This window comes from Natator depressus, chromosome 3 (assembly GCF_965152275.1).
Source record: "Natator depressus isolate rNatDep1 chromosome 3, rNatDep2.hap1, whole genome shotgun sequence".
Taxonomy (NCBI): Eukaryota; Metazoa; Chordata; order Testudines; family Cheloniidae; genus Natator; species Natator depressus.
The window spans coordinates 45,887,387-45,900,829 of record NC_134236.1 but is presented as its reverse complement, the minus strand read 5'-3'; positions in this window follow the sequence as shown (position 1 = coordinate 45,900,829).

Below are 13,443 nucleotides of genomic sequence, written 5' to 3'. Positions count from 1 at the left end.
AAGACTCTCAAACAAGCTCTGTTATTACACAGTCGAGAGGGGGAGGATTAGAAAGGGGCTTAGAGGAGCAGCCAATCATGGTCCAGTAGGCTCCTATAAGGAGGTCTGCAAGGCAGATCAGAGTTCAGTAGGTGACTGGAGTTTGAGGGGAGAAGACCAGGCTTCTAGTAGGAGGAAGGGGTGCCAGCACTTGGGACAGAGCAGTGGTGCAAACAGGGACTGGGGCAGCTAGAAAGAGCGCCTGGCTGGCTGCTAGGGCCTGCAGGCTGAGGCACTGAGGTAAGGACAGAAGAGGCTGCTGGAGCTGCATGGGAAGCGACCACTGCAGTTGACACTGAGGGAGTGACTGAACAGTAATTGTAGGTCCCTCGGAAGGGGGGGGACACAGTGTGGCACAGCCAGAAGGCAGTGTCACTGAAGAGGATGTCACAGTCCTGGCAGTGGCACGGGTCCTGGAACAAGAGTGGTGGCAGAGAGGCACCACCAGAGGAAGGCATCCTGGTGAGCAGAGCTAACTCCCATGACAGCTGGCAGGAAGTGCCGTGGTGATGAGTGAACCCCATCACATCCCCATAGTGTTTTTCAATGTATCCCTATTCTGGAGGGATCACCTCCAAAGGTGAAAAAGTAGTGCAGGTTTCTTGCCCATTTAGTCCTTGCCTTTCTGCAGAGATTACCAAAGAGTGTATCAATTATAGTGGTATTTTTCTGATGTAGACATCTGTTTGCTAAGAACTGAACTGAGACCATGAGCCTAATAGAGTAGTGGTTCACTAGTGACGGAATATTTAACATATGGTAAGCAGTGTTCAGAGTCTGCCTTGAAGAAAAAGCAAAAGGGTCCAAGCACCAGTGCTCTGAGTGATGTAAGGGTATGTCATCTGCAGAGTTAACCCAGGTATTTGGCACCCAGGTCAGTTTAGCCCAGGCACAAGCAGCCACACTGCAAAGCCCTACCCAAGTTATTCTCTTCTCACTTGTGCTGCACACCACTGTGTTGGTCGCTGGGACTTTTGAGGGCATATTCCATGCTTCTTTGTGTTGTGTGCAGCTCTATGATTCTTTCCCAGTGAATTGTGGGAGAACTTGTCTATTCTTCTGGGCACACAGGGGAACTGTGGGAAGGCATTGCAGAGTTATCAGTACTTGAGTGATGTAGCCTGTGTCATTGCAATGTCCAAGTGAAAGCGGAACCTGAGCTGTAACCCAGACCCCTAGGATGGGGCATCTAGCCCAGGCTGAAAGCACCATTAAACTCAGATGAGAAGATGTTGTATGTGAACAGAAGGAAGGTTAGGGGGACACCACCTGGGTAAGATCCTGAGCTAACTTTGTGTACCCTAAGGCTACGTCTTCACTGGCCAGTTAATGAGGGTGATTGGCACCCAGGTCTGAGCATCCAGATTAGCCTACTCCCCACACCAAACCCCTTTCCATGCTATTGTGCCCTCGCTGTTTCTGTACTAGCTCGGTTGTGTCTGGGAATAGACTATTGTTCTTTGTGCTGAGATGCTGTAGGATTCTTTCCTAATCAATTGTGTTAGTTTTGGGAGGTCTTGTCTGGAATTGGGGGAATAGCACTGGAGGAATATCAGCACTCTAGTGATTTTTGCTTCCATCCTCACTGCAAAGTGGGTGGGATCCAGCCTGAATTAATCAGGAACCCAGTTTCTAAACTATGCCCCTGGCCAGGCAAGCTGTCCTAGGCTTAAAGCATCTCCAAACCCAGATGGGAGAAGGGTTGGGTTAAAATCTGGGTAAAACACTGTGTTAATTGTGCATACTCTGTATCGCCAACACAGAATATAGGACAGGTGTTTTTAGCCTTTAAACATCAGCAAGATATAGGAAGAGATATGTAATCAACAAACATAGTATTGAAGCAGTGCTGAAAAAGACATGTCCCACCCAGCTTTCTGTGCTGCTGCTGCAGTTGCAGAACATGCAAGCACTGGACTACTGGTAAGTCTGAAGTTGTAGCTAAGTGTTATATAGTGGGATAAGGGATGTTGAAATAATATGACTAGTTTTTTTTCTATAAATGCATGATGTCAAAATTTGAAGGCTCTAGGTACCACTTATGAATTCTGTCTAATGTTATGAACTTGTATCAAGGAATACCTCAGTGGGTGAGGAATCAGCCATCTACTGTAAGGGCTGTAGCATATCCCTCCTTGACGAGGTACAATGGTGGGTCTTTATACCTTAATGGTTGCTTATTCAGGTGGAAACACAGCAACAATGGGTTAGCTGAAGCTAGTAGAACTAGTTCCTCCAGTTTCTCTACTGGGGCAGTGGTTTGGCAAATAGAACATATTGGTGGCAGAATAAAGGTCCTAAGTGTTGGAGGTCGGACATATAAAACTAGAGGGTGTCACAGTGCAGGGAAGAAGATAGGCAGGAGGGAGGATCAGATGCATTCTGTTTGATTATGGGAGAAGACAAGGTAAGAGGAAGCTGTCATGGAGGAATGAGTCCATGACATGCAGGAGAAGCCTTGATCTGCAGGAGAAGGATCCTGGACTCCTCAGAGGACTCTGCCCTATAACCATAACTCCTGAGACTGACGAAACTGAGGCAGGGAAATGCATGCAGGTGTATTTACTATTTTTGTTTGGATCTGTATATCTACTCTGCTATCTAAGCAAAGAGTAACTGGGTTTAGAAATCTTTGTGAAGATTGTCTGTTTGCCTCTCACTATCATGTGGTAAACTGTAAACCCACAGCACCATCCAGGCTGGGATTCTGAGAGGGTGTACATAAATTATTGAGAAGTCTGAAGGGTCAGCACTGGTCCTGGCAGCCTAGGGCACCAGGCCACATGGTCCGATTATCCAGAATGGGGGTAACAGACTAGCAGTACCCAGGAAATGTGCCAGAGAGGCCAAGCAAAAGGACAATGCTGCAGCCTACTTAAAACAAAGGAAGCTTCAGAGCACACAGTCCCAATGTGGTGGGACACAAGCACACCGGCATGCTGAGTCCAGCCAGTGGAGCTCTACCAGGGCTGTGTGTGTTTGACACATGACTTTTGCATTTTTCTCATGACCAGATTATAACTTGTCACATAATTGACTCTGAAGACCATGAAGTCTAGATGTGAAGGATTTGGATATTTTAGGTAAACCAGTTAAAAAAAAAGTCACATTAAGTAGACATACTTCAACAGCAGAAAGCCACTCCAGAGTGTGCTTTAGTAGGGCACTGGTAGCTGAAGGAACTCATCCTGTCACCTTATGTCTTACCATGCTCCTTGTGGTGTGTACCAATAGCCTATAGTAACACACCCTGTTGTTGCTTGTGGCTATTGTTACCCTTTTTCTCCTGAGTGACTAGCCAACATTCACTTGTTTCCAATAGCAGGAGAAATTGATGATAACCTGGTATTTCTTTGATGCAGTTGTGTTATGTACACAAAATCCTGTTTACCTGAACACAGTAGGAATCTCAAACAACATGTGACTGTTTCTGGGCTCAGTATTCCAAGCTTCTTTTTCCAGCCAGCACTTTACCAAAAAAGCTCTCTTGGCTTTTTCTCAGAGTCATGCTACAAGTTTTTCTCTGGCTGTACTTGGCTTTCTCCTGCCTTCTCTGTATGTTTCTGTGGTGTTTTTTGGCTTCATCTGCTCTCTCGCTCTCTCTCTCTCTCTCTCATATTGCTTCAGATACTTTACTTCAGAAAGAGAGGTTTCAGAGTAACAGCCGTGTTAGTCTGTATTCGTAAAAAGAAAAAAGAAAAGGAGTACTTGTGGCACCTTAGAGACTAACCAGTTTATTTGAGCATGAGCTTTCGTGAGCTACAGCTCACTTCATCGCTATGCTATGCATCCGATGAAGTGAGCTGTAGCTCACGAAAGCTCATGCTCAAATAAACTGGTTAGTCTCTAAGGTGCCACAAGTACTCCTTTTCTTTTTTCTTTTTTCAAAAAGAGAGTAACTGCTGCTTACTTTCATCCTTACTTTCATCCAGCTCTCACAGCCACCAGCTTCAAAGAACCCCCAGCATATCACCAGAGGACTAGAACAGGGAAAATATAGTACCACTCTATAAAAGGGAAATAAGGACAACCCAGGGAATTACAGACCAGTCAGCTTAACTTCAGTAGCTGGAAAGATAATGGAGCAAATAATTAAGCAATCAATTTGTGAACACCTAAAGATAATAAGGGGGAAAGTAACAGTCAGCATATGGATTTGTCTAGAACAAATCATGTCAAACCAACCTAATAGCTTTCTTTGACTGGGTAACAAGCCTTGTGGGTAGCGGAAAAGTGGTAGATGTGGTATATCTTGGCTTTAGTAAGGCTTTTGATACTGTCTTGCATGGCCTCCTCATAAACAAACTAAGGAAATTCAATCTAGATGGAGCTACTATAAGGTGAGTGCATAACTGTTTGGAAAATCAAGGGCATATTGAGTGGGGTCCCTCAGGGATCAGTTCTGGGTTTGGTTCTGTTCAATATCTTCATCAATGATTTAGATGATGGTATAGAGAGTACACTTATAAAGTTTGTGGCTGATACCAAGCTGGGAGGGGTTGCAAGTGCTTTGGAGGATAGGATTAAAATTCAAAATGATCTGGACAAACTGTAGAAATGATCTGAAGTAAATAGGATGAAATTCAATAAGGACAAATGCAAATTATTCCATTTACAAAGGAACAGTCAGTTGCACACATACAAAATGAGAAATGACTGCCAAGGAAGGAGTACTGCGGAAAGGGATCTGGGAGGTCATAGTGGATCACAAGCTAACTATGAATCAACAGTGTAACGCTGTTGCAGAAGAAAAGCGAACCTCATTCTGGGATGTATCAGCAGGGGTGGTGTAAGCAAGACACAAGAAGTAATTCTTCCACTCTACTCGGCGCTGATTAGGCCTCAACTGTGGTATTGTGTCTAGTTCTGGGTACCATATTTCAGGAAAGATGTGGACAAATTGGAGAAAGTCCAGAGAAGAGTGACAAAAATGATTAAAGGTCTAGAAAACATGACCTATGAGGGAAGATTTTAAAAATTGGGTTTGTTTGGTCTGGAGAAGACTGAGAAGGGACATAACATTTTTCAAGTACATAAAAGGTTGTGACAAGGAGGAGGGAGGTAAATTGTTCTCGTTAACCTCTGAGACTAGGACAAGAAGGAGTGGGCTTAAATTACAGCAAGGGTGATTTAGGTTGGACATTAGGAAAAGCTTTCTAATTGTTAGGGTAGTTAAGCACTGGAATAAATTGCCTAGGGAGGTTGTGGAATCTCTATCATTGACGATTTTTAAGAGTAGGTTAGATAAACACCTGTCAGGGATGGTCTAGAAGATATGACTTAGTCCTGCCATGAGTGCAGGGGACTGGACTAGATGACCTCTCTAGTCCTATAATTCTATAACAGGAGGGGTGATCCACTTGGCGGTCAAATTGTGTCTGATCTTTATACAGTAATGTGGTTGGATGCAAATAACCTTCTCTTATGTCCCCATGGTAAGGGTGAGGCATGAACAACTGACTCCTTTTAGTGCTCCAGGGATGTACATTATCTCACAGGAATTCCACCTTAGCCACAGCTTTCAGAACTGGCTGGCTGCTCCAGGGGAAGTAGGACGCACCAAATATATGTGCTTTCCCCTGTGTACCGGGGATCCAAGCATGGTGGTGTGCCTCCAAGAACTTTCTCTGGGGTTGTGAAGTTTTACTGCACCCTCAATGTTACTTTGTGTGGAAAACATAAAACCTGACCCCTTACAAGGAAAGAAATATATAAAGTGGAAAAATACAAGACCAAAGGGTTGAGAGAGCAATATTGCTGGTATGGATATCATATTTTGTGTGTGTAATAACATCCCAGAAGGGTTCAGCTGTGATGAATAAACCCAGGATCTGTGGTTCTAAAAGTATTAAATCTCTGTTGCTTGAGTTAAGTGGCCAATTCTGTTCAACTCTGTTGAAGGCCATAGCAGACACATAATAACTCTCTTTATGTGGTCCAGTCACCAGGGAGGTATGAAGAACCATACTAAGATAGCATTGATTCCTTCTGAATGTAAGTTCATTTGCAAAGATGAGGAATTAAATAAATCCAACCAGAAAAAGAGGGACAACTGATAATTTATTCAACTGAGAGTTTAATTTTAATATTGTCTTAGAGGAGTGGAAAATTTTGGCAAGGGATTGTATTTTTACTTTGTTCATTTTATTTTGCAGTGGAGGAAGGGAGAAGTTTTTAAAATATCCTGGGAGTCACAATGTAAAATGGCTTTGGCAGTGAATTCTTCTTTGACTCAAGTCAATTAGGTCAAGCTTTTTAAATTTCGATGCCCAAAATTAGGCACAAAATTAAATAGCCTGATTTTTTTTTCCCATGAAAGTCACTGAGACCTGAAGGTGCTGAGTCTTGGCAAGTTAGGCCATTGATTTAGGAATTTAAAAATAGGTTTATATGCCCACCTTCAGGCACCTAAGTTTGAAAATGTTGGCCTTAGATGCTTCAGTTTCTCCATCTGCAAAATAGGGCTAAGTGCAAGGCTCAGAGTCTGCAAAGCACTTCCAGTTCATCACAAGATTAATGATGTGCAAATGCAAAGTAGTATCATCTGTAGCTCTTTATTTTACATGTCTGACAGCCTCCACTTAGGCTACATCTATACCACACACCTCTGGCAGCAGTGCGTAGTGTACATGTAGCCACACCCCACAGTGAAAAGCACACTGCGTCCAGACGGCAGTGTGTAGCTAAATATGTCAGTGAAAGGCTCTGGCAGAAGTGAGGCAGCAGGCAAAGGCTTCAGCAGCTCCCCACAGACAGGAAATACTCCAGTGGGGAAAGATTCTAGCAATGGGAAGCTGGCAGAGCCTTTCCCCGCTGCCTCCCCAACCAGCCTTTCCCCACTGCCAGAGTCATTTCCTGAAGCATGGAAAGGTTCCAGCATCAGGGAGGCAGCAGGACAGGACACTGCTAAAAATAGCAATATAGGTGGGGAGGCACATTTTGAATGAACAGAGCCATGTACAGTGCATCCTTGAGTACATACCCACACCCTTCAGGCATTCCTTTACTCTACTCACCTAAGCCATGTCTCATGGTCTACACTGCTGTTTATAGCGATGGTAGGGGGCTACATCTGTATGTTCTCTGCCAAAAATGTGCAGTGTAGATGTACCTTTACAGAATAATTTTTGTTATAAGGATACAGCCTTATGAGTGACTTTTTTGTTACAGTAAAATGAACACACGTCTGTAGTACATCATTAAAATACACTAATACAAGCTGGTGCTCCTTTGATGCAGGAGACAATGTCTATGACATTATTCAATAGCTATACATATTGTATTACAGAAAACAGCTAGTGGTATTTGTGATGCACTCTATATATAGCGTGTGAATATAATGTAACTGGAATATGCTTCATGCAAGAGGTCTCGTGTAAGGTATCATTACAAAGCTTATAATCTACTGAGTGTGGTCATCCTATTTGTATAAAAGTATCACGCTTGCATCTGAAACTAGAAATATGAAGTATAACTCTGAGGGCCTATTGTAGTTATGCAAAGTGTGGGCCATTAATGGTGGTTTGGAATCTTGATCGCTCCCATCAACCAGGACAATTGACTGTGGATGGCTCTGTTTGCAGACAGGCCTTCCTGTGAGTCAAGCTGGGAGGAATGAAGGCGTGGGGGTCTCACAAGACATGTGATCATGTCACCTGAACTGGAATCTATCTTTAACCTGGTGCTTTTCCACAGAGAAGGAGGGGTGGGAACCCAGAGGGACAAGGGATTCCCACCTTATGCAAAAGATATATAAGTGGGTGGAACAGAACGGGGGGGGGAGGGGCAGCGATCATGAGGAATCCCCTAGCTACCACCTCAGCTGGCACAATGGCTGTACCAGGGGAAAGGATTGTGCCCACATTAGGAAGGTGTCCAGCTCCAGTCTGTGAAAGAAACTTATTGGAACCATCTCTAAGGGTGAGATTTTATCTGTATTCAGTTTTTATTACTGTACTAGACTTAGACTGGTGTGTTTTATTTTATTTTGCTTGGTAATTCACTTTGTTCTGTCTGTCACTACTTGGAACCACTTAAATCCTACTTTCTGTATTTAATAAAATCACTTTTTACTTATTAATTAACCCAGAGTATGTATTAATACTTGGGGGGGGGGGCGGGAGGGAGGAGAGGGCAAACAGCTGTGCATATCTCTCTATCAGTGTTATAGACGATGAACAATTTATGAGTTTACCCTGTATAAGCTTTATACAGTGTAAAACAGATTTATTTAGGGTTTGGACCCCATTGGGAGTTGGGCATCTGAGTGCCAAAGACAGGAACACTTCTGTAAACTGCTTTCAGTTAAGCCTACAGCTGTTAGGGGACGTGGTTCAGACCTGGGTCTGGGTTTGCAGCAGGCTAGTGGGTCTGGCTCAAACCAGGAAGGGTGCTGGAGTCCTAAGCTGGCAGGGCAGGAAAGCAGGGGTAGAAGTAGTCTTGGCACATCAGGTAGCAGCTCCCAGGGGGTTTCTGTGATCCAACCCGTCACAGTATTATCAGGTAGAAAATTGCTACAATGAACATTTCACTAATATAGTATGATAAATTCCCGCAGAGTTACTGTATTTTATTTTGTTTTCAGAATCACAGTCTCTTTGTTACTAGCTGCCAAATAGTGGTTTTGGGCATGTATTCTCAGTGAATACTCTCAAAAGTACCCTTTGGTGGATAGTAAGAAACTGAAATAGCAATTCACCCATTGAGTAATTATTGCTTTGGATAGATCCTGTAGTATAGTATAGTGTAGACACCAAACTATCTGCTTTGTTTATAGAACCCTGGTTACAGTGACTCACCAATTGTTCCAATGCTTGTTGTGGTGTTTGGCATCTTTATTTTAATTGACTGCTACTGTTGGAAAAGAGTGAAGACCATCTTAATACAAATCTTATGAAATTTTAAAACCTTCACATTTATAAGGGATACTGGACTCTCTTAGGAGCCTAGCTAATGTTTCCTCTTTCAAGGGAAGTAGACTGCATATCAGAAAGTGGAATATAAAGTTGTTGTCCCAGTCTCATAGAGTAATACACAAGGTTAAAAAGAACACTTTCCGAATTCTCAGCTGTCGGTTGCTCAGGGAGAAGGTGTTGCCCAGTGGCATGAAAAAGAAGCCATAGGAATTATCTATAGCACAAAGAAAAATAGGGTGTCTGGCAAATTACAGATACTGTATGTGATAGCATTAATCAGACTCATCAGGGAACTGATGGGAATCAGGCTTTCTCAGTCAGCCACCAACAAATGGTGAATTAAATTTTAGTTGTTCCATCTCTACTATCTTTTTACGCTAAAAAATAGTGTTGCCTTTCTTCTTTTCCCACTTTGTTCTTTGCACTACTTACTTGAGTTAGAGTCAGACTCCTTGTTTTGAGTGTGTACAGTGTGCCTCTCCTATCTACTGCTATATGTGCTCATCTATTTCTGACAAACTTCAGAGAAATAAGGAGTATTACTAACTTAACAAAGAAAGCCACTAAATACTAGAGACTCAGGTGAAATCATAGTCTTACTGAAGTAATTGGAGTTTTGGCACTGATATCAGTAGAACCATAATTTCACCTTCTGTCTAGTCATGTGGGGCCAGACCTACTAAGTTCTGCGTACCTCCCTGAGATGCTGCGTGTTCTCAATTCCTGTTACCAGATTTGCCCTTTACTTTGGGTTATGCTCGTTTATTAAGGTTACTCTTCTGGGGGTGTGGATTCTATCAATGTACTGCTTGTGTCACTTGTGTTCTTATACGGAGCTCTACTTCTCCTTTCTGCAAGTTCCCTCCCAATGGAGCTATCCTGGAGGACCTGGGCTCCCCAGAGCTGGGTTCTTCCAGCCCCAGAATCAGAAGAACACACACATTATCAGAGCGCGTCTGAGAGGACCAGGTTAATCAGCACTCTCAAGCTGACCCTTATATGTCCCTGGACTCAGCAGGCTGGGTTGAGCAGCATTTCCAAGCTGCCACCCTGATATGTCCCAGGTTAAGCACTTCCCTATCCCCACTTTCACGTTACAATTGTTCTGGTAGTAACTCACTTGATGAGCAAACCCCAGAAGATTTTGGGTGCTGCAGGGCTCTTTAGCTTAGGTACAAGGAGCATTGCTGCTGCAGAGTGAATGGAGAAGCCAAAAAACACCCACGGGGGAGGGAGGGGGGGTCGAGAGAGAGAGAGAAGCAACCAGCTTAACCATGAAAGTTATTTATTGCCATGTAATAACCATAGGGGAGCCAAACAAAACAGTTATAATATTAAATCTAACTTAAATTTGATTATAAAAGTCAGGTTTAGAAAACTATAACTGATCACACAAGTCAGGGTCAGAAGGCTATACTTAGAGAGAGAAGGCTGGGTTCTCACCACTCCGTGAAGCTTGAATCGATCAGGAGTCCTAGGTGGTGGTGGTAGCTGAGGGTCTGGAGTGCTGGAGACAGGCAGAACCCCCAGCATGATCAGTCAGGAGAAGATGAAGTCCCAATAGAACTGATGCAAATTTTGGATCCAGGCATCAGAACACTTACTTGAGCAGGGGTAGAGGTTTTTGTAGGGAAACAAAGATGATTCAAGGGAGAACACTAGATTTGTTTATGGGTTAAACTGATGGCTCAAGGGAGTAAATCAAAGGTGCTTTGTTCAAGCTAGACAATAGGAACTGATTATTCTTTGCTATGGGTGGTGTTCCTTGGAGGGAGCTCACAATGCAATTAGGGAGCTTCACTATTTTGGATACCAGTAAAGGATTAATTACTAGAATTGGTCTGATAACTACTGAACTGGGTGTGTGCAGGCATGGGTTCATTAACATCTGGAGCAGAGATTCCCCCATCATGCAGTGCTTTACCTGCTTTTCTGGTCCCACAGTTCCATGCAGTTCTTGCCTTGGAATCTCTGTTCTCCATTCTATATGCTAGTGGAGATGCCTCCCTGTCCCATCTTCGATGCAAATGAGGCTAGGGGAGTTTCCTTAATCGTGTCACCCTTGTCCAAAGGGTTTAGGTGTGTCTCTCACTGACTTTTCACTGCTTTTTGGAAGTCTTTTTCTTCTGATTGGTTTTGGTTCAAGCAGAGGCTGGGTTGGGGGAAAGGTCTTTCATGAATCAGACAGGCTGGGTACTGTGCCCTGGTTCCCCAAGAACACAGAGCTGATAGGTAACATTCTTATCGAGTTCAATATGTTTCAGAGAACTCAGCAATGTAATATTATTGGGAATCACCAGATTGTGCAATTTCAGGTAGTCTTACAAATTTAGTTTAACAGAATGTATAGACAGTAACATCTTGGAAGAAATACTATGTTGTTCATTGAGGTGGTGGTCATTTTAGAAGCTGAGCATCTGACCAATAAAATTTTATTTTGTATCTGAGTCTCTCTTTGACTGGAATAATTTTCTTAGCTGCAGAGCTGCTCCCTAGAGAGTATTCTCAGTCACGCAAAAAACAAAAAACAAGAACACATATTTTTTTACATAGTGTGAAACCTATGGCCATTTTTTTGTTGAAAAAGATCCTTTTTTAAATATTTGGGTTTTTTTAAAAAAAATTGTCAGTATTTTTCAGTTAAAGGAAAAATGTTCATTATTTGCTCAATTTTTTAATTTTGATAGCAGATTTAGTAATAGATTTGAGAAAACTTAAAAAAAAAAAATATGGGTCCATTTCAAACTCTTCAAATGAAAATAATGTCATGTTTTTGCAAAACTAGATTTGCAGTTTTCAACCAGCTGTAGTCAAAATCTTACAGAAACTTCCCTGGAGGTACTTAGAGCTTCACAGGATCAGACACCTGACAATGCAATTGCCACTGCACCTGCACTTGAAAAACAACATTGTGCAAACACAAAGGCAGATTTTTGTGTTTTGGTAGTTCCAGAAATGCGTAGGTGTCCCTTAGTGCATATCCTTCTCTAGTTTACTATTGACTTTGCGTTTCATCAAAAGCAGATGTCTGCACAGAGCAGTTTGGATGCTTTTTATTTCCTTGCTACACGGTTCCCTTCACAAAATTAAAGCTTTAAAAGGTTACCCTGATGTAATGTAAAACCTGTAAGAATTTTCTACCACCTGGTAAAATCTTCTCAGGGACTCATTCTGGCCTCAGACTTCTTCAAGAGACCCTAATTCTGGCTAGTTTTTCTCCTTCTTAAGCTGTCTCTTTATATGACCGAATGCACTCTGTATTCACATCCTAAACACTGTTGTAATAATCTTTGTACAAAATATGTCTTGTAAGGTATCATTTTAAAAACTAATAACTCACTGGTCAATAATACCATGGTGAAATGTATGTAGCAACATTGTGTGTAAAGTTATAAAATCTCCCCTGTATAATGTTAAATGTTCAAACTCATGTAGCCCTGATTAGCATGCGTTTAACAAAGAGATATGTGGTTACCTCAATTTGCCTATAAGCTGTAAACAGTCTTCAGACAGTGAGAGACAAAAGAAAGAAAACAAAGGAAATCTGCATCTGAGTAAGTAACTTTGAAAAGAGGTTCCTCTGCTCCTGCGGAGGTTTGAATTGAAATCTCTCCTCACATTTACTGAACCACAGGTGAGATATCAGTCTCACACTCTGGAGACCTGTGCAATCAGCATGGAACTGACTCAAGGTGGCTTGGTAGGGATTTGTTTTCAACAAAAATGGAGTACAATTGCTTTTTATTAATGATGCTTCTAGAGCCAGCTTCCAGTTTTTAAATTATCTTACCTCAAAGGGTCTTGTTTTATTATGTCTCATACCATCTAAGAGTTCTGCCTCAGCTGAAAATTTTCAGTGGTAGAATCCCCTTCATAAAATATATAATGTAGAAAATGTAATTAGACAATGAGGAGACTCTTCTTTAACAATGGGTGATTGCATTTGACAAAATATCTCATATGGTGAAATTCTATTGGAATATTTCAGAAACAAGGCTCCTCATGGCAAATTTTAAAATGGACTGGATAATTTTGAGCCAGATTCTGCTATACTTACTCACAGTACGTTTCACTTTACTGTGCAAAACCACTGGGGCAAAATGCAGAGTGTGATACTACTCAGTGTAAGACTCTGGCCCTTTATGAGCACTAGTTGCACTTAAGCAAGCAAAAACTATGATACGAGAGAGGATAACATTTTATTCTTCATGGCATAGGTTGCTTACACAAATCATGAGAGAATTCTTATCCCATGTATAAAAGCTGGAGTAAGCATATCAGACTAGATCAGTGCTCTGATCTGAACTTGAAAACAATGAGGAGTCCTGTGGCACCTTAAAGACTAACAGATTTATTTGGGCATAAGCTTTTCTGGGTAAAAAAACCCACTTCTTCAGATGCATGGAGTGAAAATTACAGATGCAGGCATAAATATACTGACACATGAAGAGAAGGGAGAAGTGGAGAACCAGTGTTAACAAGGCCAATT